Consider the following 23541-nt stretch of genomic DNA (forward strand, 5'->3'; position numbering starts at 1 on the left):
CTCAGACTCCAGCATCAGCAGATCATACTATCCCCCATTGGCTATAGAAAACTTTGTGATCGCCAGTAGTTATGTAAATGCTTTATAAATGCAAGCCTTTCTTTCATTGGTCAATTGATTACATTGAACAATTCCCCAAAAGGTTGGTCTCAGCAAGTCCCAGGTGAGCATGATACATAGCATTGTCTGGTTCTGGGCAGCATTGTATGAAAATTGGGAATAAGTACACTTGCACAAAATGCAATGTTGGTGTGGAGTGATTTTTGCTGCTTCCCATTACACACAGGTCACACACACACACACACACACACACACACACACACACACACACACACACACACACACACACACACACACACACACAGTTGACTGTAGTTCTGCACTGGAACCACTGCTGTTCTGGGTGTCAAATCAACAGGGATGGGACAGGGGGGCACAAGAATAGTGCAATTACATTGACAACAATCCTATTTTCATACATTAGTAGGTACTATTCTTAGGGAATGATGGAGGAAAGCAGCAGACCCACTCAAATTGACAGGAACGTTGTGAAATATATAACAGTGACAAATTATTTTCTCTGCAGTTTAGGGACATTGCAACCTGACAATATTATAAATCTGTGAAGTTCCATTATTCATTTACAGTTCTAACATCTTGATAGCACTTGTTTAACTCTTTGGGTCCTGTAATCTGTGATCTGTAAGATAGACCAGTTTAAAATTGAAACCATGGATGAATAGTGGCAGGGGGAACTATGTACACCACATTGACATCGCTGGTCAGAAGTATCCTTTGTTGAGCCTTGATGACAAAGGTTCACACCTGCAGCACATAATAGGGTACTGAACCAGAAAGTCCAAGTCTATGCTTCTCATAGAATCACAGAATTGTTACAGTGCAGAATGAGGTCTTTCAGCCCATCGTGCCTGCACGAGCTGTTCAAGCGAGCATCATCATCTCATGCCAATCTCCTGCTTTCTCCCCATTCCACTTGCACACTATTTTTACCCAAAGCCCTTTTGAATGGCTCAATTGAACCTGCCTCCACCACACTTTCAGGCAGTGCATTCCACACCTTAACTACTTGCAGAGTGGAAACTTTTTTTTTACATCACCCTTGCTTCTTTTGCACATCATCTTAAATCTATGCCCTCTCGTTCTTCTTCCTTTCTATGAAAGGGCACTCTTTCTCCCTATTTTCAAGCCGCTCATGATTTTGAAACCATTTATCAAATCTTCTCTCAACCCTTGGTCAGGAAGGAAGGATTACATCTGAAGTGGGACACAGCCCGAGTGAATACATAGTTTGGGGAATTTGGAGGCAGTGTGTAAGTTTGGTGCAGAGGTGAAGACGTGTTTTATGCTTGCTTCTTTTGGCTCATAACTAGTATTTTTTTTTAAGAAACAGAATAAATTAAAGCCCAGGATTAGAGTCTCAGCACATAAGAGTGGTATCACATGTAAACCATAAGTTCACTGATTAGCTACTAATTTGACTATCTGTTATAGATTACTTTCAGATTGAAGGCAAAAATAGGGGAAATATTTATTCGGTACAAACTGAAAGACCAGTATAGAATTTTTTAAAAATCAGCCTAAGAACTAAGTAATTAAAATACAGTTGCTGGGCCAGGCAATGTAACTGCATGAATGTGGGAAGTAGTGGACTCCATTGTGGTACAGATTGACCACATCTGTAGCGAGTGTTGGTTGGTTAAGGAACTCAGCTCAGAGCTTTGAACACTGTGATACATGAGGGACGGGGAAAGTTAACTGAATTTTGTGTTGCAGGAGGCAGGCACACACCTTAGACTAGCTATCTTGAATTCAGTCAGTGGCCATGGACAGAAGAGTGTGACTACAAGCAAGGCAGGTAGAGGGGATCCAGGACATAGTGCTGAAGGAGACTCAGCCCTTAAGCTTGTCTAACAGGTTTGATATACTTGGTCGTTGTGTGGATGAGAGTGGGGGCTATAGGAAGGATAAGCAAACTGACCATAGCACCGTGGTACAGGAAGCCATTCAAGAGAGGGGAGAAAAGAGAAATGTACGTATTATCAGGGATACTAATGGTCAGGGGACAATAGACACTGTTCTCTGTGGTCAGGATCGAGAGTCCCAAAGGCTGTATTGCCTACCTGGTGCCCAGGTTCAGGATATCTCATCTGGGCTGCAGAGGAACTTGGAATGGGAGGGTCAAGATCCAGTTGATGTGGTCCATGTAGATACAAATGATGCAAACAAAAAGAGGAAGGAGATTCTGCTGAGGGAATATTCACAGTTAGGGCTAAATGAAAAGGAAGAACCATAGAGGTAATAATCTCTGAGCTATTTGGCACAGGATCAATAAGGTTAAACACGTGGCTCAAGAATTGGTGTGGGAGAAATGGGTTCTAATTCATGGGACACTGGCACCAGTACTGGGGAAGGGGGGATCTGTTCCAATAGGATGGGATGGGCTCCATCTGAATCATGCCAGGACCAGAGTCCTTGGGAATCGGATAACTAGCTCTGTGGATAGGGCTTTAAACTAAATAGTGGGCGGGTGCGTTCAATTGCATGGAAAATTATGAAAAATGTTAAAGGTGGGTGAGGGGTGGGTACTCAGCAGAGGTTATTAAAGTTTTCAGGCAAGTAATAAGACAGGGAATGTGGAAAGAGTCAGGAATCTAACTTCAGGCACAGCAGATGAGGGCAGAACAATCAGAAGGGGGGCAATCAACACAGGACTGAGGGTTTTGTACTGAAATGAATGCAGTGTATGAAACAAGGCAAATGAGCTTGTAGTGCAGATTGAAATTGGCAGCTACAATGTTGTGGGTATCACAGAGACATTGCTGCAAGGGGATCAGAGCCTCATATCATATCAAATGGAGAGGCAGATGGGCAAGGGGGCAGGGTTGACTTGTTAGTAGAAAATGAAATTGAATTGATAGCAAGAGTGATATAGAGACAGAAGGCACAGAAGGCACAGAATCTGTGTAGGTAGAGTTGAGGAACAGCAAAGGGAAAATGACCCTGAGGGGAGTTGTGTACAGGCCTCCTAGCAGTAGTCAGAACATAGGGAATAAAATAAATCAGGATATTGAAAAGGTATGGAAGAATGGCACTATTACAACAACCATGGGGGACTTCAATATGCAGATGGACTGGAAAAATCAGTTTGGTAGGGAATCTCAAGTCAGGAAATTGCAGAATGTCCATGAGATGGGTTTTTTTGGAGCAGCTTGTGGTACAGCTCACAAGGCAACAGGCAATTCTGTATTTATTGATGTGTAACAAGGCAGACTTGGTTAGGGAGCTTAAAGTAAGGGAACCCCTATGGGGCAGTGACCATAATATAGTATAACTCACCTTGCAGTTTGAGAGAGAGTGGCTGGGACCAGATATTATGGTATTACAATTGAGTAAAGATAATTACGGAGACATGAGGGAAGAGCTGGCCAGACTTGATTGGAATGGGTGCCGAGCAGGCAAGATAGTGGAGCAGCAATGGTAGAAGTTTCTGGGAGTAATTCGGAGGCACAGCAGAAATTCATTCCAAAGAAGTAGAAGCATACTAAGAGAAGGACAAGACAACCATGGCTGACATGGAAACTCAGCGACAGCATAAAACCAAAAGAAAAAGCATTGAATGTGGTGAAGATTAGTGGGAAGCCAGAGGATTGGGAAGCCTTTAAAAACCAGCTCAGCACACTAAAGAAGTAGTAAGGCGGAGAAGATGAAATATGAGGGTAAGCTAGCTCATGATATAAAAGAAGATTTCAAGAGTGTTTATTTTAAGTATATAAAAGATAAGAGTTTGGACATTGGACACTGGAAAATGTTGCTGGAGAAGTAGTAATGGGGAGCAAAAAATAATGGCAGAGGCTGAAGATGTACTCTACATCAATCTTCATGGTGGAAAACACCAATAGCATTCCAGAATCTACACAGCCCACAGAGTCAGTAGGCAGGGGTGAGTGCCCAATATTAAGGTGAAAGTGCTGGGGAAGATGAAAGATCTGAAGGTGAATAAATCACCAAGATCAGATGGATTACACCCCAGACTTCTGAAGAAGATAGCTCAGGAGAATGTGGAGGCATTGGTGGCGAACTTTCAGGAATCACTGGAGTCAGGGAGGGTCTGGATGACTGGAAAATGACTAACTTAAGGCCCCTGTTAGAGAAGGGAGGGAGGAAGAAGATGCAAAATTATAGGCCGGTTAGCCTGACTTCGATCATTGTTAAGATTTTAGAGTCCATTGTTAATGATGAGATTGTGGAGTACTTGGAAGTGCATAGTAAAATAGGGGTGAGTCAACACTGCTTTGTCTGGGGGAGGCCATGCCTGACAAATCTGTTAGGATTCTTTGAGGAGATAACAATCAAGTTGGACAAAGGACAGCCAATGCACGTGGCCTGTTAGGATTTACAGAAGGCCTTTGACAAGATGCTGCACAGGAGGCTGCTAAATAAGACAAGAGCCCATGGTGTTATGGGCAAGGTACTGGCATGAATCGAGGATTGGCTGACTGGCAGAAAGCAAAGAGTTGAGATAAAGGGGTCTTTTTTAGGATGGCAGATAGCAACTAGTGGAATTCCGCAGGGATCAGTGTTAGGACCACAACTATTCATGTTATACATTAACAATCTGGATGAAGCAACTGAGGGCACTGTTGCTAAGTTTGCAGATGATACAGCGATAGCTGGAGGAACAGATAGTGTTGAGGAAATGGAGAGGCTACAGAAGGACTTGTACAGGCTAGGAGAGTGAGAAATGAAGTGAAGATGGAATACAATGTGGGAAAGTGTGAGGTCATGCAGTTTGGTCAGAATATAGGTATAGACTATTTTCTAAATTAATGACTTCAGAAATCTGATGTACAAAGGGATTTAAGAGTCCTGGTTCAGGATTCTCTTAAGGTTGATATATAGGTTCACTTGGCAATTCGGAAGGAAATGCAACGTTAGCATTAATTTTGATAGGACTATTAATTTTGGGGCAGCACGGTGGCTCAGTGGTTAGCATGTTCAATTCCACCCTTGTGCGACTGTCTGTGTGGAGTTTGCACATTCTCCCTGTGTCTGCGTGGGTTTCCTCCGAGTGCTCCGGTTTCCTCCCACAGTCCAAAGGTGTGCAGGCTAGGTGGATTGGCCATGCTAAATTGCCCGTAGTGTTCAGGGATGTGTAGATTAGGTGGGTTATGGGGGAGGGGTCTGGGTGGGATGCTCTGAGGGTAAGTGTGGACTTTTGGGCTGAAGGGCCTGTTTCCACACTGTAGAGATTCTAAGATTCTCAGACTAGAATACAAGAGAAGAGATGTACTGCTGAGACTGTATAAGCCTTTGGTCCGACCACTTCTGGAATACTGTAAGCAGTTTTGGGCCCTGTATCTAAGGAAGGATGTGCTGGTGTTGGGAGGATCCAGAGGAGGTTTACAAGAATGATCCTGGGAATGAAGGGCTTATCGTATGAGGAGCAGTTGAGGACTCTGAGTCTATACTTGATGGAGTTTAGAAGGATGAGAGCGAATCTCATTGAAACTTATTGAATACCACAAGGCCTGGATAAAATGAATGTGGAAAAGATGTTTCTACTGGTTGGAAAGATTAGGATCCAAGGCCATAGCCTGACAGTGAAGGGATGACCCTTTAGAATTGAGATGAGGGGAGTTTCTTCAGCCAGAGGGTGGTGAATCTGTGGAACTCATTACTACAGAAGGCTGTGGAGGACAAGTCATTGAGTGTATTTAAGACAGAGATCGATAGGTTCTTGATTAGTAAGGTGATCAAAGATTATGGGGAGAAAGTGGAAAATGAGGATGAGAAACATATCAACCATGATCAAATGGCAGAGAAGACTTGATGGGCCAAATGGCCTAATTCTGCTCCTCGATCTTATGGTTTTATCGTCTGATATGTCCCAGTTAGTGGAGTTGGTTTTGAGTGGTTTGCGCTTTCCTGCAGGGCATGTTGGCTTGAAAAAGTACACTATTGTTGGACCACTTCTCTTGTCAGCACATTTGGAGGATTTTGAGACGGCATCACTGATGATACTTCTTCAGTACCTGTCATAGGAGCGCAGGACTTAGGTTTGTTTGGTAAACCATGAGTCTCAAGTTTGAGATCCCAGTTCTCAAAAACTATTATCCTCAGTCAGAAGGGTCAGTGGAGACAATAATAAATTGTGTTATTTGTGTTTGTCTTCGTTGACAGGAGGTTCCCAAGAAACAGAACATGATGCACATTTTTCAAGATCTCGTCGTTGATTCTCATTGATCATGGAATGTGTTGTGGTGTGGGAGGTAGATGGAAGAAAGTTTTGTTTTCTGGCAGTTCAAAACCCATTTTCCCATACGCTTTAGAGAAGGGGTCAACAATGACCTGGAGCTCAGTTTCTGTGTGTTTGCACACACACACGCATGATCGACATATTTGCATTCTGGAGTTTAATGACTGAAATTGGAATGATATTGGTTTTGGATTAGGATTGAAGGCAGTGGAGCATGAATAGTTTCCCCTGTTCTGAGAGTTATTTCCATTCCTGTGCATGCTTTGCTGGAGGCAAGTTTCAGACCATACACATTCTCTAACGCCTTAATGCAATCATCTTGTCTGCCTAGTTGAAATTATTTTCCACACTGCTCCATATTATGATCGAGGAAGACGAAAAATAACTGAAGCAAAATGTTCTGTGAATGAGGTACAAAGGCAGAATTGTTCCTATTGAGAAAGGACACCTTAGACTACACTGAATAGAACATGCACTGAAGTCCAATAGCCCAAACTTCAGTGAACATGCTAGGAGAAATTAGATATTTTACTTAGACATAACTCAGAATAATCTTAATATCAGCTGTTTTCAAAGTTGCAGCTTCATGCAATCAGCAGAAAATTCAAACTAAAGACAGAACCCAATGAGTAAGCAAACATTCATGAACGGTACACGGCTGGTCATTCATAGTGGTAGCCCAGCTAAATCATCAACTCTCAATGTTTCAGAGGCATAGTTTGCCTTTCTGGTCATGAGTTTTCTATTGGGCTTGGCATTGCTTTAACGTGCTCCATAGGAATTTTCTGTATAAGTTCCCACCACCAAGTTCAGCATAGTCACCGTTGTGTAAGGCTAGAATCATCTGTAAGAGTTGTTGCTGAGGTGTGCAGTTAAGCATCTTCCAATATGGTGATAACATATAGGCTTGGTTGAGCGAGCATCTTTAGAATTTGAGGGAGTAAGAACTAATGTCTAGTCTCAGTCACAGTATCGATAGTTATTATCATGCATACCACCACTCCTTTAAGACAAGAGCCTCTTGTCATTACCGGTTGGGTTTCCTCAATCTCATCAGACCAAACAGGCCCTGTAGATCCCTAAGAGGAAAGAGACATAGTAGAAGCAAATCCACCAGATTGATTTTATACTGTTATAAACTGGGATAGGAATCCATCATAAAGTAAAAACCAGCATGGTCTTGGCTTAAACAAATAAACTTCAAAGTTATACTTTAAGTAAATCTGTGTGGTCATTCAAATGCATTGAAAGAGCGGTGAAAAGAGCCCTCATTTAACATACAATCAGCACATTGGGTGAACAAGATGTCTTGAATGGCAGATCTGCATTTTCTTTACAACAGTGCACCCAGTTTTCCGTAATATATCCTTTTCCTTATTATAAACTACATACACCGTTTTAAATATTTCTGATATTATGAGAATTAATGAGGTGCTGTCTATCTGCTGCCATTGCCTCATCTGTTAATATGTTGCAATTTCAGCACTTGTATGCTTACATATGAAACAAATTAGCATCACAAATGAATTATTGTCATATGAGACAGCTTTTTGGCATTTTGTGCATGTTTATTTGCCACCAGCCATTGATGTCTTGGCATCTGCCCTGCAAATGGCATATTGTATGTATATACTAGTCACAGTCAAAGAGCTTCTTATGAGTAATAATGTTCCGTCAACAGGCTCACTGCAGCTCAGCACTTGCAGGAACCTATCACTGAGTAATAGCTTTTAATAAAATGGTTGCTGTTGTGATCCTGGCCAGAATACAAATACAACTGCAGGGAGGTACTGCTGATTTTAAAAGTCTCTCATATTTTGTTCCCCAGCATGACCAATATCTGAGAGTTGCATGAAAGCCAACAAGATGGTAGTGGCAATGGAGCAGGGAAAAAGTGTGTTAAGAAATATTGTCCAGATGGCAATTTGAGTTAAATTTTTCTAGCTGTCAATGTGGACAAACTTACCAGAAATAATAAGGCAAGCATTACCATTCCTTGAATAACTGTTAGATTTGCAAGTAAGCATATAGAGAGCAATTATTGCATGCAACGTGGGCATGGTGAGCATTTCAAATTTGTTTAATTTCAGCAAAAACATATTCAAAATATAAACCACATCATACTTAAATGATTTTGGTAATAATCACCATTAATAGTTTTGTTCAACAGAATGGGCTTTTATTTTATAAATCTTGCAGAGAGTAGCAATTTGGATAACAAAAATATATTTCCAAATTATATTAAAAGTTTTATTAATAGCCTCCTGAATTAAACTTTTGTTTGGCACTCAATCTGATTATTCTTTGTTTTACTGCAACAAATACTTGCTTAGGTCTTGTATTCAATTAAAAGAAGCTGTTATATTTGTTTAAAACCATTCATCCCAACACTGTGAAAGGCATTCATCATGTACATCAATTTGTAGGTGCCCTCCAGCAACACAACCTTGGTCAGGGTTATCACACTGTTTTAACTAACACTCATGTTGTCATTTTCTCTGTATTTTTAATTAACACTTGACAAGTAACTTTATTTTCTGGGTATCCTTGTGATCCGGATTATTTTATCACAATTTGAGAACTAGAATATATTTTCTTTACAAGATCAAATCAAACAAAATGTGGTGGGGGGAGAGATTAAACTGTAGAAAATAAACTGTGGAAAAGGTCAGTGTGACTATAATCTTTTATCATGTGGATTGATGCCACTCTACGAATGCGAGTGTGAGGCATATTGGTCAACGAGAAAGCAAAAACAAGAACTGTCTTCTGGATTAGACATTCATCTGTTATACATTAATACTAAATACTGCTATATATAGTACTCATGGATATACCAGACTCACAGACTTACAGTTACCTTAGGTATTATTTTATGTTCATGTGTCTAGGTCCATGGTGTAGTCTGGTCTCGGGAAGATTGTTCCAACTCCACCAACATTGTATCATTTCTATGAGTGATGTAGTTAGCTGGATGGCATTATCACAATCGATACAGTGAGGAGTTGGAGGAACACAGCAGGTCAGGCAGCATCATTGAAGAGCAGAAAAGTCAATTTTCAGGTTTACACCCTTCGTCAGGATTCCTGATGAAGGGTGTAAACCCGAAATGTCGATTTTCCTGCTCTTCTGATGCTACCTGATCTGCTGTGTTCCTCTAGCTCCACATTGTGTTCTCTCTGACTCCAGCATCCACAGTCCTTCATATCTCCGATTGGCAAGATCACAAGTTTGCTCTGGAGACCTGGTGCCCTTGTACAACATATATAGGAGCTCATGTGTTCTATTCATAATGTTTTATCAATTAAAATTATCAATAGGATGTACAACACTTAAAAAAAGTTTGTCTTTAAAATGTAAATAATTAAATTCTTAATTAAGAAATGTTCTTCAATTAATGCCTCTCACTTTACTTGCAAGATCCAGGCTTAGAAAGCTTTCAAAAGCTTAAAAAGATTGACAAAACTAACAACTTTGTATAAAATACAATCAGGACTTTGTATGAATCTACAAAGCCATCCAGGGCCTCCACCACAGATAGTGCAAAAAAATTTGGGTAAGCCGCAGTATGGTACAATGCTGTGGAAGCAGTCGCCTGAATTTCTTGCATGTACAACAAGTTTCTCTACCAGCAACAACACACAATATTGACCCAGGTTTTTGATCGGGATTCAAAATCTTATTTCTAACCCTGATTAGATAACAAAATAGACACTTACCCTTTGAGAATTTTCTGGCCAGAAGCATCTCTCCCAAGGGAGTGCAAAAGAGTCCAGGAATCAACAGAGACAAGGTCAGGACAGAAACCACAGTAAGTGCTGTATACTGTGAGTTAATCATCCACTTTGAATGTTATTAAGAAAAGGAAAGTAAGGTAATTGTGAGTGCAAGTGGGTGGAGAGTTGTAGGGTAGGGTGCCAGGCAAGTGATGGGTTAAGGAGAAAGGTGGGTGAAGGTGGTGCAGAGTAAGGTGGCAGTTTGGTAAGGGGTGCTGGGTGGGTGAGGCAGGGATGAGTGTTTAGGGTAAATAAAGGGTCACGTCAGGGGTAGGGCTGGAGGGGACAAAGGGTGGATGTGGGTGAGTGTTTAGTCTGGTGGCATTTGTCCAGACTAGTCAGGCTAGGAATGGGAATCAGTTCATGTGTGATGTTGGTTTCCAAGGTAGAGGTGGGTGTTTGCCAGTCCGGCCGGGAGCTTGATGGTCAGGCCACACGGTGGAGGGTATCAGATGTGGTCGTGTGAGGCATTTAGGGAGGCTTATGCTGTTGGGTTGGCATTCAGTGGTGAGTTAGGGCTTTGGTTTAAAAGTTACCCTGGAGTTAGAGTTGGTTTTAATTCCCTTAAATTTTTCTGCGTAACTATCAAGCTCAAATGAATTGGCACCCTTTGATATCCCTGACCATTACTCAGAACTGGGGACTTAGAGAATTCCAGATGCTGGATAATTGCCCCAAGAAAATTTTGACTTCTTAGGTAATTCCCATGGAGTCAGCTGTGGCGATTTCTGTAAGGTCCTGACTTGCAACTCCAGTCTGAGCTGCTGCAGTGTCTATTTACCCATTGGAATTTCTGGGCCATTATCCTGAATGAACATACTCCAAATGATAAGTGCTGAAATAAATGAAACCCTATTGGACCTATTCATCAGAAATTGAATTTAAAACATTTCTCTTCACTTGAATAATCACTCAGATAACACCTCACCCCTTCTAACATCACCAAGCTGTCATTGTTATGATTTGAATCTTCACTCAGATATTTATCTTATACACCATGCAACAGACCATTGATACAAGCTACCACTTTCTCTTTCTGAATTGGGATACAAATTTGTACAGAAAATCCCGAAACAATTGCCGTGTTACCTAGAGGTCAAATAGAAATCCTGATTCCTTTGGTAATCTGTTAAATTCAAGCCACCTCATTCTTTTAGTCCTTTGATAGCAGAATTATCTATCATAGATTAAGCAGCAAACAGATTAAAAGTAACAGTTAAGATACAGCAAGAGACTATATGACAGCTGTCATTCAAAGAAACAATGCGTTTAGGGACATACTACCGGGGATGTTATCTTTTTAGTTTTCAAAGTTGACAGTTTAGCTATAGGAAAGCAATAGCTCTTTTCTAAAGATGATCTTTTTTGTCATATTAATGTGCTATGTACATAAACTTTACTTACTTGCCACTAAATATTTTATTATAAAGCTGCTTCCTTTCAATATAAATCAAATGGAGTGTGTTAAGTAATTTCTACAGCTTTGTAATCAAAACATATGTATATATGTATTTGAATAATGTCTTTGAAGTAAGACTTTGTGCACTCAACAGTGATGTGTGCCCTCTCCAACATGTGAAAAACAAAAAAAAAGTAACTACAATTAACGTGGTCAGCCACTTTTTTATGATTCATATTGGGATAGAATTTCTATTCATCACAACCACTTTACCAACGATTTGTTTTCATTAAACTTTCTACTTTCACTCAGGCACAAATCACAGTTTGGTGAAGCAAATTGTGGAACATATTAAAGGCATGCTCTGGGATGTCACTGCAATGATGAAGTGACAAGATCTGTGAGAAGTGAATGAAATAGAGTTACTGAGGAGACATTGTGACAAGGGTTTCAGGTGAATTTAAAACACTTCAATAGGCACTGCTTTAGTACTAATGAACTTTTAGTCATTGTCCTAATTTTCTTCTTTTTCCCCTCCTTTTTTATTAAAGATATTTGCACAACTCCTGGTGTCAGCATGGCAGCTCAATGTCTTTCACAAATGCACATTCATCGTGTGAGATTTTAGATGGGGCTATTCTGTCATTCAAAATATCATAACGTCTATGAAAGGAAAGCTACAGTACAGATCACTTGATAGCAATCAGTTGTGGGGCCACTGCCTATATAGTCACCTCACCACTCAGCAATGCTGATATGAACTGCATATCCACTCTGGCTGAGATCAGACCAGGGCTTGAGCTTGGTCCATACAAACCAGAATAACAGTGCTCATTGTGTTTACCAACTGAAAAGCTGGGATGTTCATTGGTCAACATTCCAGGTCGTCATCTGCATTAGTCTCCCAAAAGAGTGATTAACTGCTCTCACATACGAGAAAAGACATGAAGGAAATTCATATCACAGCTGAAAATTCCTCAAAATGTACTTACACACATCCAGTGGAGAACAGAAAGAATACAAAATTGAGAAAATTTGGTTAAATATATAAAATTTGCTTTATATTCATTAGTTGCGTGGGAAACATTTTGCTCACTCCAGTTTTCTTCAGTGTCTCCAAAAAACTAGCAGAGTTTCAAAAACTCCATTTGTAGCAATTTTTAAAATTTAGTTTCTGCAGCCTGTTCAGCTCGGAGGGATCGGAGACCTGTACTCTAGTACAGGCTCAGTGAAAAAAAAGAGGGACAATACCTAAAACAGCAATGATAGCTAAGGATGTATAATTTGCAAAATTATAGGGCCGCCAATGTCTGATCTGATAGTTTGACAATTGACACAGAGATAAACTTTCACTTCCATTCTCTGACATCTCAGCATGAGCCAACATTTGAAGTCATTCACTGGAGCCTCTTTTTCAACTGAAAATCTGATAAATAGAAAAAGTGGGAATAAACTTAAAGGTGAATTCTCAGATGAGAAAAGGTTACATTATTGACCAGAACAGATAAAGGTCACAAGAATAAGAAAAGTGCAGTTTCTGTATGAGCAGAGTCCAAATCATCACTCAGATGGTTTTGCAATAGTTGTTCTAGTTTTCCATAAAATATATTTACTGTACTATAAAAGAAGCAAGCCGTTCACAATCGACAAAGTGCAAAATAATATTGACCTACTACTAACAAGGAGTTGAAATTTGCATTAAACTAGTTGTATTTTGCAGTGTGACGAGTCTGGTTTCAATACAGTGATTAGGAACACAGAAGAAGAGACTGACCATGCAGTCACTTAAGCTTGTCCTGCCATTCTGTAGGATTTTAGCTGATCTGTAGATCAATTCCACTTACCCTTTCTTGATTCTAATCCCTGGAAACACTTAACTCACAAAATGCACTTATTTCAATCTCAAAATCCCAAAACTATCAATTGACGCAGCAGCAAACAGTGTTTTTTGTGGGAAAAACTTTCATATTTCCTTTATTCCTCACATGAAAGTATGTTTTCAGATTCCACAATTCAATGGCCTAGCCCTAATTTTAAGATTGTGCCCCGTTGTTTTTAATTTCCTTTTGTATATACATGCTGATGAATCCTTAACATCGCAATCAGAGCACCCTTCAACCTTCTAAATTTCAGTAATAACAAGTCAGGTTTATGCAACCTGCCATCATAATTTAACTATTTGAACTCTAGACTATGCAGAACAAAGCAGTATACCGAATATATTTAACACTGAATGTTCATCTAATCGACTGATATACTGTCCATGACAGCACTACAATAACAATATCATGAAGTTGATTAATTCTCTTTTGTGAAAATAACATAGCACAAAGATATTGAAGCTCCTTGTAATAGAGTGAAATCATCATTTAAAAATTACTTCATTAAAGAAACTCACAGGGTCAATGTAGTTGAAAATTCTGAAAATACGGGTGTTAGGTTGCTTGTCTATCTAGGGTAGCTATTCCTACAGTGGAAATCTGATTTTTGCATAGGCATTTCTGAAATATTAATATGTACAACACCATCACTTTTCTATAAATTTTCACGGAATGTACTGATAAGGATATTTCATTTTTTAAAAATAAGATTTAGATATGGCAATTGCCTAACTTTAGAGGTAAAATAAGAAATGAACAAAACTGAATTATATTAACTAGAATTGGCTTATTTCACAAAAAATACAGATCCATCTGCTCCCTCTATAAGCTGCAGTAGAAAAGTGTTGTCTTCACAGACTGTGTATGACATCAACAGAATGGACAGAATCAATGCAAAAGAACATAATGTCTTCAGACCATTATTTTGTATGTCTCCTCCCAAGGTTTATTCCTACATAGTTACTCCATTGTACACCCATGTATATAACTATTTATATTACACTTACTAATACTCCAATTCCCTCCAAGTCTCTGGCTTCATAAGTTCAGGCAATCTGAACATTTCATAATTCTTCGAGAAAGTGTTCCCTTTGGACTTAGAGAATCAGTAGGTCTTTTGCTTGAGGACTGTTAACCTTGATAATGATCTTAGCTTTTATTTCTCTAAGAACCAATACCACTATAATGTTCTCCATTGAGTTCACCCCATTCAAGCATTACTGGATATTTGTTTTGCAAAGAGACAAAGTTTCTGCAGCTCCTCCATCCAGGCCCTCAGATGTGAGTATGTTGGTCAGCTGATTCTTGCACAACTATACCATTTCTGATGAGGTCCTCCAACCATATCCATTGTGTTGGCTCAAGTGTGACAATCATCATGCCCTGTACTATAATGAACAACCTGCTTCCTCAAATGAGAATGTTCCTTTTTACAAACATCTTTGTAGTTCAATGCACTCATCTCTGAAATCAAGCTCTTTGGTAGGATGGGGAGTTTAATCTTCAATTTTCTCTCCATCAGTAGTTCTGAAGGTGATACACCATACTGGACTGGGATGGTCCAGTAAATAAACATAGTAAATAAAACAAAGCCAAAACTAGCTGCAAATTGGCTGACATGTCATTAATAAACTGTGGTCCATTTTCTGACACAACCACACCAGGGCTCCCATTTGGAGTGAACATTTCATGTAAGCCTCTGACTACTATCTCTGTGGTAGTGGTATATAACTTTTTCATCAAGAAAAACAGTCACTGACAATATGGTAAGACTGTCCATTGAACATAATTTGCTCTGTTTCACATGTTACTATGATCTGGAAGGGAAAGTAATGGAGATCAGTGCCTTTCGTTGTCCAGGCCTGTGAATAGTAAACATTTTTCACATCCAGCTATGAGGTTCTCAATCTCTTTTAAGATACTTGGCCTCCACACTCAATGGCAGGCACTGACTCTATAACTGATAAATTCCTAAGTGTCCCTGACATATCTTGGCTAGTATATCTTGCCACAGCAAAGCTGGAATAACTTATTTTTAATTACTTTCTCAGCCGACATTGCAAACCTCATTAGGCAGACTTGGTATCTAATAGAGTGCCCAATGGCTTATGGTCTGCCCTTTCTCTTACATGTACATGGGACTGAGATAGCCTCCTTCTCCATGAGTGTTTTTGCGTGTCTGATAATGCTCTGGAAGCACAATAAACACCCATTTGATTGCTCCTGAAAGTGCACTGACTGTATATCCATAGCTGAAGCATCCACAGTTTATCAGAAAGGATGGATTGCAATGGTTTAGGGCATCCATGGACAGTATGACCTTGATCTTTTTAAAAGCAGCCTCCTGCTGTGAGTCATAGCATGATCCTTGCATCTTCTTGAAAAATTGCTTCTTGGATTCAGTCATCATTGCCACATGAGACATAAATTTTATCAACTTGTTTACCAAGCCTGGAAATCTCTGCAGTTCCTGAACCAGTTTCAGAATCGGAAACTCTTTAACAGTCTTCATTTTCCATGGATCTAGTCTTATTCCATCTTTTATGTACCAAGAATAAATAGATTCCCTTAAAAGTTTGCACTTTTAATTGGGAGAAATCCCTCAGTCAGTAAGGATTTTGTTTTGGGGAGATGATGGCCTTTTGGTATAATCACTAGACTATTAATTCAGAGACCCAGATAATATCCTGGGTTCGAATCCTGGAATTAAGAGCCTAATGATGACTACTAATCCATTATCGATTGTTGGAAAAATCCATCTAGTGCACTAATGAACTTTAGGGAAGGAAGTTGCCATCCTTACCCAGTCTGGCCTACATGTGACTTCAGACCCACAGTAATTGACTCTTAAAACTGCCCTCTGGACAATTAGGGATAGGCAATAAATGGTGGCCTAGCCAGCGACGTCCACATCCTGTAAATGAGTAAGAAAAAACTACATTGACCCTACACAGCATGTGACTTGTTCTAAATCTTTTAATACACAGGACATTGGAAGTGTTTTGGGGTAAACTGATCCTGAATGACAGTCTGTTCAAGCAATAGCTCCCAAATAGAGTTATAAATGTAGTGTGTACTTTTATTGTTTGTCTAATGACACTTGGCAGGATCCACTGTTGGTATCAAGTTGGAAAAAAGTCTACTTTTAGACAATTTGGTTAAACTGTCATCGCCTGCAGACATAAGGTGGATTTCCCTAGCTGCTGAGGAGCAGGAACTGCAGATGCTGGAGAATCTGAGATAACAAGGTGTAGAGCTGGATGAACAGAGGAGGCCATGCAGCATCAGAGGAGCAGAAAGGCTGGCGTTTCGGGTTCCCTAGCTGCTGCTTTGTTGAGCTGTATTAAATCAACATATTCAGGTAAACTTGTTGTGTTTGGTACAGTAACCAGGCCCAAACATCATTCTGTTTGTTCAGTCTCTTTCTCATATTATTCTGAACTTGATTTGTTAATCAGGGATGCAAATTCTTCCTAGGTGTGTAGACTTTGTATCTTTTTTTGCTTGATACAGGATTAGTGTTGTGTTTGTCCAGTTATTAGGTTATCCCATCTTTAAGGAACTTATACTGCTGTGTTATTGTAGAATCCTGACTTTTCAAATAGTTTTGAGCAACACATGTCTTCCTGCTCAAGAAAGAGGCTTCTGAAGTTTAGATAACTACTATCTGGGACTCTTTATGTTGTAACATAACTTGTAGCATCCCTTTAATGCAGGATGCAATTCCTCCAGCTCTCCACAGCTTCATATCTATAGGCAATAACCTCGGTTCCTCCAGCCATGGAATTTGATGATAAAAATAGTGACAAATGCCTCTGCGGAAGCTGAGAATTACCATGATGTCCAATAGCATAAAGATGTTCTGTGAAATTTAGATCACTTATAGTATCCCTACAGTGCAGAAAGGTCATTCGGCCCATTGAGTCTTCACCAACCCTCTGAAAAGCATTCCACCTAGACCCACCCCCTTACCTCATCCCTATAACTCTGCCTAAGATTTTTACCATGGTTATCCAATTAACCTGCACATCTTTAGACTGTGTGAGGAAACCAGAGCACCTGGAGGAAATCCACACAGACATAAGCAGAATATGCAAACTTCACACAGACAGTTGCCCAAGGCGTGGAATTGAACCTGCATCCCTGGTGCTGCAAGGCTGCCATGTTAACCACTGCACCACCCAAATGATCCACTTGGATCATTAATGTCTCTGAACAATGCTTGGGAAATTACTGCTAAAAGTGGAGGGTCTACAACATTGACATTTTGCCTGAGTACCATTTTGAATCATCTGTGGTCTGGAATTATGTTCTGTTTCTACGCATTCTGGGAAGGTGACCTACAGTTCTACAGAAATAGAATTCTTTTGCCTTGTTTCAGTGAGGCTTCAATGTTTAACAGTGTTAGAACTGTCTCGTAGTAGCCACTGTCTTTAACTTGTTGTCTTTAAGATTAAATTCTTGCAATAATCAGCGCTACATTAATGTTATTGCTATAAAGTTTACTATACCACAGCAATGTCATAGTATGTCTTTGCTATTCTATCGAGCTCTGTAATTCTATTAAATTTTGTTGAATTCTTCAATAAAGCTTTAAACTATTATGAATGAATGATTTTATTGTCACATGTATTTTACAATGAGAAATACAGTGAAAAGCTTTGCCAATGTTGCCGTGATCCAGCATATTTAAAAATAAGAGAAAAACAAAGGAAGATATAGCTTAAAGGGAGTCCATCAGTCCTAAGTTAGCTCATCACCATCAACGATGCCTGTGCCGCCATCCCTTCTCAACAAGCTTTGCTGCCGTCTACACCAGACCAAACCATCGTCGAAGTCACTGATCCTCAGGCACTACCTTTCACTGCTCCACCTGCGCTGGATCCACCAATGTCAGAATCTCATCTCTCGCCACTGGGCCCACCTCGATGTCAACGTGATGTCCTTCCGCCACTACTTTGCTGCTGCCAGCGCCAGACCCAACCATCGAAGTCGGTAATCCTCAGGCACCATCTTTCACCGCTGGGCCTATCTCACCGCTGTTGCCTCCACCAATGTAATTCCAATGCTAGGTCCTGTGCTCACGCCAGAGAGTAAGAAAAGGCTCATTTGCTGCCGCCAATGCCATCCAAGCTCAGGACAAGTAGTAAGTAAAGAAAAAGAGAAACAAAAAACAAGAAAAGAGGAATAAAAGAAAAGTGGTCAGAGCGGACGAGCTCTGGTTCAGGGACTCTACTCTGCTGCCATTTTGACCAGTTTAGCTGTTATTGGCTGTTCCGTAGTAATTTGTTATGCCTAAGCTTTATAAGTCTGTTTCTTTGTTACTGCTCACAGGGTTTACCCACCTTTTTGACAACCAAAAAGACAGCTACCATGCTTCCAGGGTTTTCTGTCGTCTGCAACCAAGTTACAGTGTATATTATTATCAACAGAATGGGTGAAATTTAAGGAACATAAACAGAACCATTACTTTATACAACAATACTCATATGCTTGCTCGCCAGCTAGAATCAGCTTTTCTGACTTCCGAATTTGAACTGGTGTTCTCCCTTTGCTTTTATCATTACTGCAAAGTAGTTTGCTCACCTTCTTCAGCAAAGGTCACTTCCAATATGGGTCCCGACAGATATGCTGTGCTGATTACATTATCAATGTATAGCTTGAGGTACATATTGCTAATTTTTTATACGAGATCTGTGATCCATTTTGGACTTAACTCTCGCTTTCTAATTTTCCCATAAATGGGGCTAATGGAGGTAGATGTTCTCCTTGTATTGCATAAAACAAAATAATAGACTCATTTATGAGGACCAAGTGCACAATGTTATTGCAAATAGTGCAAGATGGAAAGCAAAATGGATACAAATATCCTGACATTATTGGCACTAGTGATTATTAAGACATTGGCCTGAACTAATGAAAAGCATAACTATGGATTATTCACGAAGCTGTACTCCTTACTTTGCAGCACAAAACCCAGTGATTATGATGTACCACTGCAGGGGGAAAGTCCATGTAGAAAGCTGAGGTTAGGTAGAACTGCAAAGTAGTAGCAGTCATTGAGTAATAGATTCAATGTTTCCCTTTAGGTTAGCAATGAATCACCAGTTCAGCAGTTTCATATTTTATTCATGGCTAACAGTTTGTGTCTTTTTCTTTTACAGTTTTCAGCTTAAAGATGAAATAATGAGCACAAAGAATTTGTGTCTTTATTCAGACTCCTCTTATTTTGGGACATACATGTTAAAAAAACTATACATATCACTGTGTTTGCTGCATGTTAAAAAGGGACGGAAGCACTATCAAGCTATATCCATACCATATAGGTTGATTACAACCTGTTCACTGAATGCCGAAAACAGCCAAATTTCTGATGGGAAATGGATTTTGGCTGTTGTTTCAGATGATTGTATGAATTAACCAATATTTGTTGGAGTCTTGACAAAAAATAGAGCTCACTGGCCTTTACAAGATGAGTCAGCCTGAATTGGAGAGGAGCCACAACAGACATAGAAACTAGGAGCAGGAGTAGGTAATTCAGCCTCTTTGAGCCTGCTCCACCATTCAATATGATCATGGCTGATTGTCTATCTCAGTGCTATATTTCCGCTTTCTCTCTATATCTCTTGAAGCTTTTAAAATCAAAACTTATCAATCTAATTTTTCAATATACTCTGTCACCTGTTTCCATAAGACTATTCAGCCATTCAGCCCATCAATTCTGCTCCACCAATCAATGACTGATCTAATAACCCTTAATTCCACGTTCCTGCATTTTCCCCATAACCTTCAATTCCCTTAATGTTTAAAAATCTGTCTCAATCTTGAATATACTTAATTGCACAGCCTCTACACCTTGCAGTGATAAAGAATTCGACAGATTAACAAACTTCAGGGTTGGAGTCCAGGATGAATTTTGTTACAGACTGATTCAGTGATCACTGAAATGACGTGCCAGTATTGACCTCCAAGAGAACTGGGTGACCATTTAACCCATCGTTTATTTTGATTGGTTCTGATTCGGATGTTGCTAAGTGATTTAACTTGTTCTGAGCGAGAAGCACATGGACTTTCCAGGGTGTGTACTTTCCTGGATACATGCTGTGAGTTCCTTCCTTAATGTAGGTCTAGTGGGACTCATTTGCTGTCTCGAATTCACATGTGGGCAGCAACTACATTGGCTTATCAGCCAAATAATGGCACAATGCCAGAAATGCTTACCCCAACTCAAAGACGATAGTTGTGAGTGAATTTCTTCAGGAGCGTGCTATTCTCTCATTGCCACTGAAATCGTTCCATCAAAGCTGGTATCCTGTCACCAAGTCATCCTTTATTTACACATGGAGAGTCCTTGACACTGATCCAGCTCCCTCATAGCCAGCTCTCAGAGTGAAATAGATGTTTGGCACTCCTGTTCTTATCCGTCAGCCAGGGGTCCTTGGTTGGACCAGATTAACAGCTCCAACCAGGGAACACATATTCTTCTTTTCTGACGCTTCTTTTCGGGTCCCGACCTGAAACGTCAACTTTCCTGCTGCTCTGATGCTGCCTGGCCTGCTGTGTTCCTCCAGCTCCACATATTTTATGATGTCCACCTGACTGACCTTGTTACAATCACTACACTTTCTTCTATACAGATACCAAAGCTGCATACAATACTGGGCGATGACCAAGTGGTATAATCACTGAACTGTTAACCCATAACCCCAGATAATATTCTGGGGACCCGGGTTCAAATCCTGCCAATGCAGATGGTGGAATTTGAATTCAATTTTAAAAAATCTGGAATTAAGAATCTAATGATGAACCATGAATCCATTGTCGGGAAAAACCCATCTGCTTCACTAATGTGCTTTAGGGAAGGAAACTGCCATCCTTACCTGATCTGGCCTACAGACCCACAGCAATGTAGTTGACTCTGAACTGCCCCTTGGGCAATTAGGGACGGGCAATAAATGCTGCCTAGCCAGTGAAGCCCTCATCACATGAACAAATAAAAAAATACTTGAGGTATGGTCTCCCCAAAGCTCTGTGCACCTGTAGTAAGACATCCCTACTTCTGAACTCAAATCCTCTTGCAATGAAGGCCAACATAGCATTTGCCTTTCTAATTGCTTGCTACACATGCCTATTTACTTGCATTGACTGGTGTATACAAGTACGTTCAGACCCACTTTGCACTTCTACATTTTCCAATATATCAGCATTTCAATAATACTCTACTTGTCTGTTTCGCACGCTGAATATATAACGTCACATTTATCCAAGTGACACTGCATCTGCCATGTGTTTACCCACATACTCAACTTGTCAAGATCACCCTGATGCCTGCTTACATCCTCTTCACAACTCACAATCCCATTTAGTCTTGTGTCATCAGCAAATTTGGAAACACTGCATTTGGTTTCCTCATCCAAGTCATTTTTATATATTGTGAATAGCTAGAGCCCAAGTACTGATTACTGCAGCATATCATTAGTCACTGCCTCCAACCAGGAAAATGGCCCATTTATATCCACTTTCTGTTTCCAGTCTGTCAACTAATTCTCAATCAATGCCAGTACATAATCCTCAAGCCCACTAGCCTTCTATGCAGGACCTTATCAAAAGCCTTCTTGAAATCCATGTGCAGCACATCCATTAGTTTTCCCTTATCTATCATACCAGTTAGCTCATGTTAGATCAGTTGACAGGATGGCTAGTTTGTAGTGTAGAGAGACGCCAAGAAGGTAGATTTAATTTCCTCACTAGCTGATGTCACCACAAAGGTCTCGCCTTCTCATCCTCACCCCTCGCCTGAAGCATGATGACCCTCAGGTTAAACTCAGTTGACTTGTTTTTCTTTCATGAGAAAACAGTCCTCTGGAACTATACTAACTACTACTCCTACTATATCTTCAGAAACTCCAATAGATTAGTTCAGCACGATTTCCCTTTCAGAAACCCATGCTAACTTTGTATAATCCCATTCATGTTTTCTAAGTATTCTGTTATCACATCCTTTGTACCTTTTATATCCCCACTACTGATGTTAGGCGAATTGGTCTGTAATTCTGTTTTTGGTTTCCCTCCCATTTTTAAATAGTGATGCTACATTTGCTGTCCTCCAATCTGTAGTAATCACTTCAGAGTTCATCGAAGTTTTCAAGATAACCATCCAATATTTCAGGGCCACTTCTTTTAGTACTCCAGGATATAGATTAATAGGCATTGAGGATTTGTCAGCCTTTCACCCCATTAATTTGTACACCACCACTTTTATACTAATATTGATTTTCTTCAGATGCCCCCTCTCACTGGACCCTTGGTTCTGTACAATTTTTGAGAAATTATGTGTCATGTTTCGTCAAGAAAGACCAAAGAATGCGTTCAATTCTTCTATCATTTCTTTGTTTTCCATTACTACTTCCCCCATCTCAGCTCACTTGTCTTCACTAATCTTTCTCCTCTTCACATATCTATAGGATCTTTTATCGCGCTTTTATGTTCCTTGCAAGCTTACTGTCATATTCTGTTTTCCCCATTTTGATCAATCTGTCATTTTTGCTGAATCCTCAGGCTTGCTAATTTTTCTGGCAATTTTATACATCACCTCTTTGGATCTAATACAATCCCTAATTTCATTTGTAAACACTGGTTGAGACATCTTTCCTGCCTTATTTTTGTTGCAGCTAGAAATGAACAATTGTTGTAATTCATGCTTATGATGGTGGGCATCCCACTTGAATCTTTCTGACACACCTGATCAACACTGAGCAAAATAACGCAAAGACTCTTTTAAGTACGGACTTTTCGCAACAACTTTAGATATAATTGCCTACTACGGAATGAGCAGTCACAGGATGCTTCTAAGAAACTGTTCAGCGGATTCAGTCACGAGTATTTATGGATGGGATGTTGTGCTGCCAAAGGCAGTGAGTGAGGAGTTGGGAAGGGCATTAATTCGATGGGGTGATGGTGTATCTTAAACCCACCATCTTATCGCCTCAGTCAGATCTCTGGATGGGAAGGCCTGTGGTTGACTTTCCCTTGCACATCAGCTAATTGACTGGCCAATTAAGGATAATTTAAGAGTCTTTGCCTGTTGCCACTGTGAATAATTTAGCTGCAAGTGGGCCTAGTACCATGTGGCACATCTACAGATTAACTGAGCTTGTCACAGGAAGCGGCAGGAAGGGGGGTTGCATTATGGTGAAGAGAGGAGAGCAG

This window comes from Rhincodon typus, chromosome 5 (assembly GCF_021869965.1).
Source record: "Rhincodon typus isolate 14 chromosome 5, sRhiTyp1.1, whole genome shotgun sequence".
NCBI lineage: Eukaryota > Metazoa > Chordata > Chondrichthyes > Orectolobiformes > Rhincodontidae > Rhincodon > Rhincodon typus.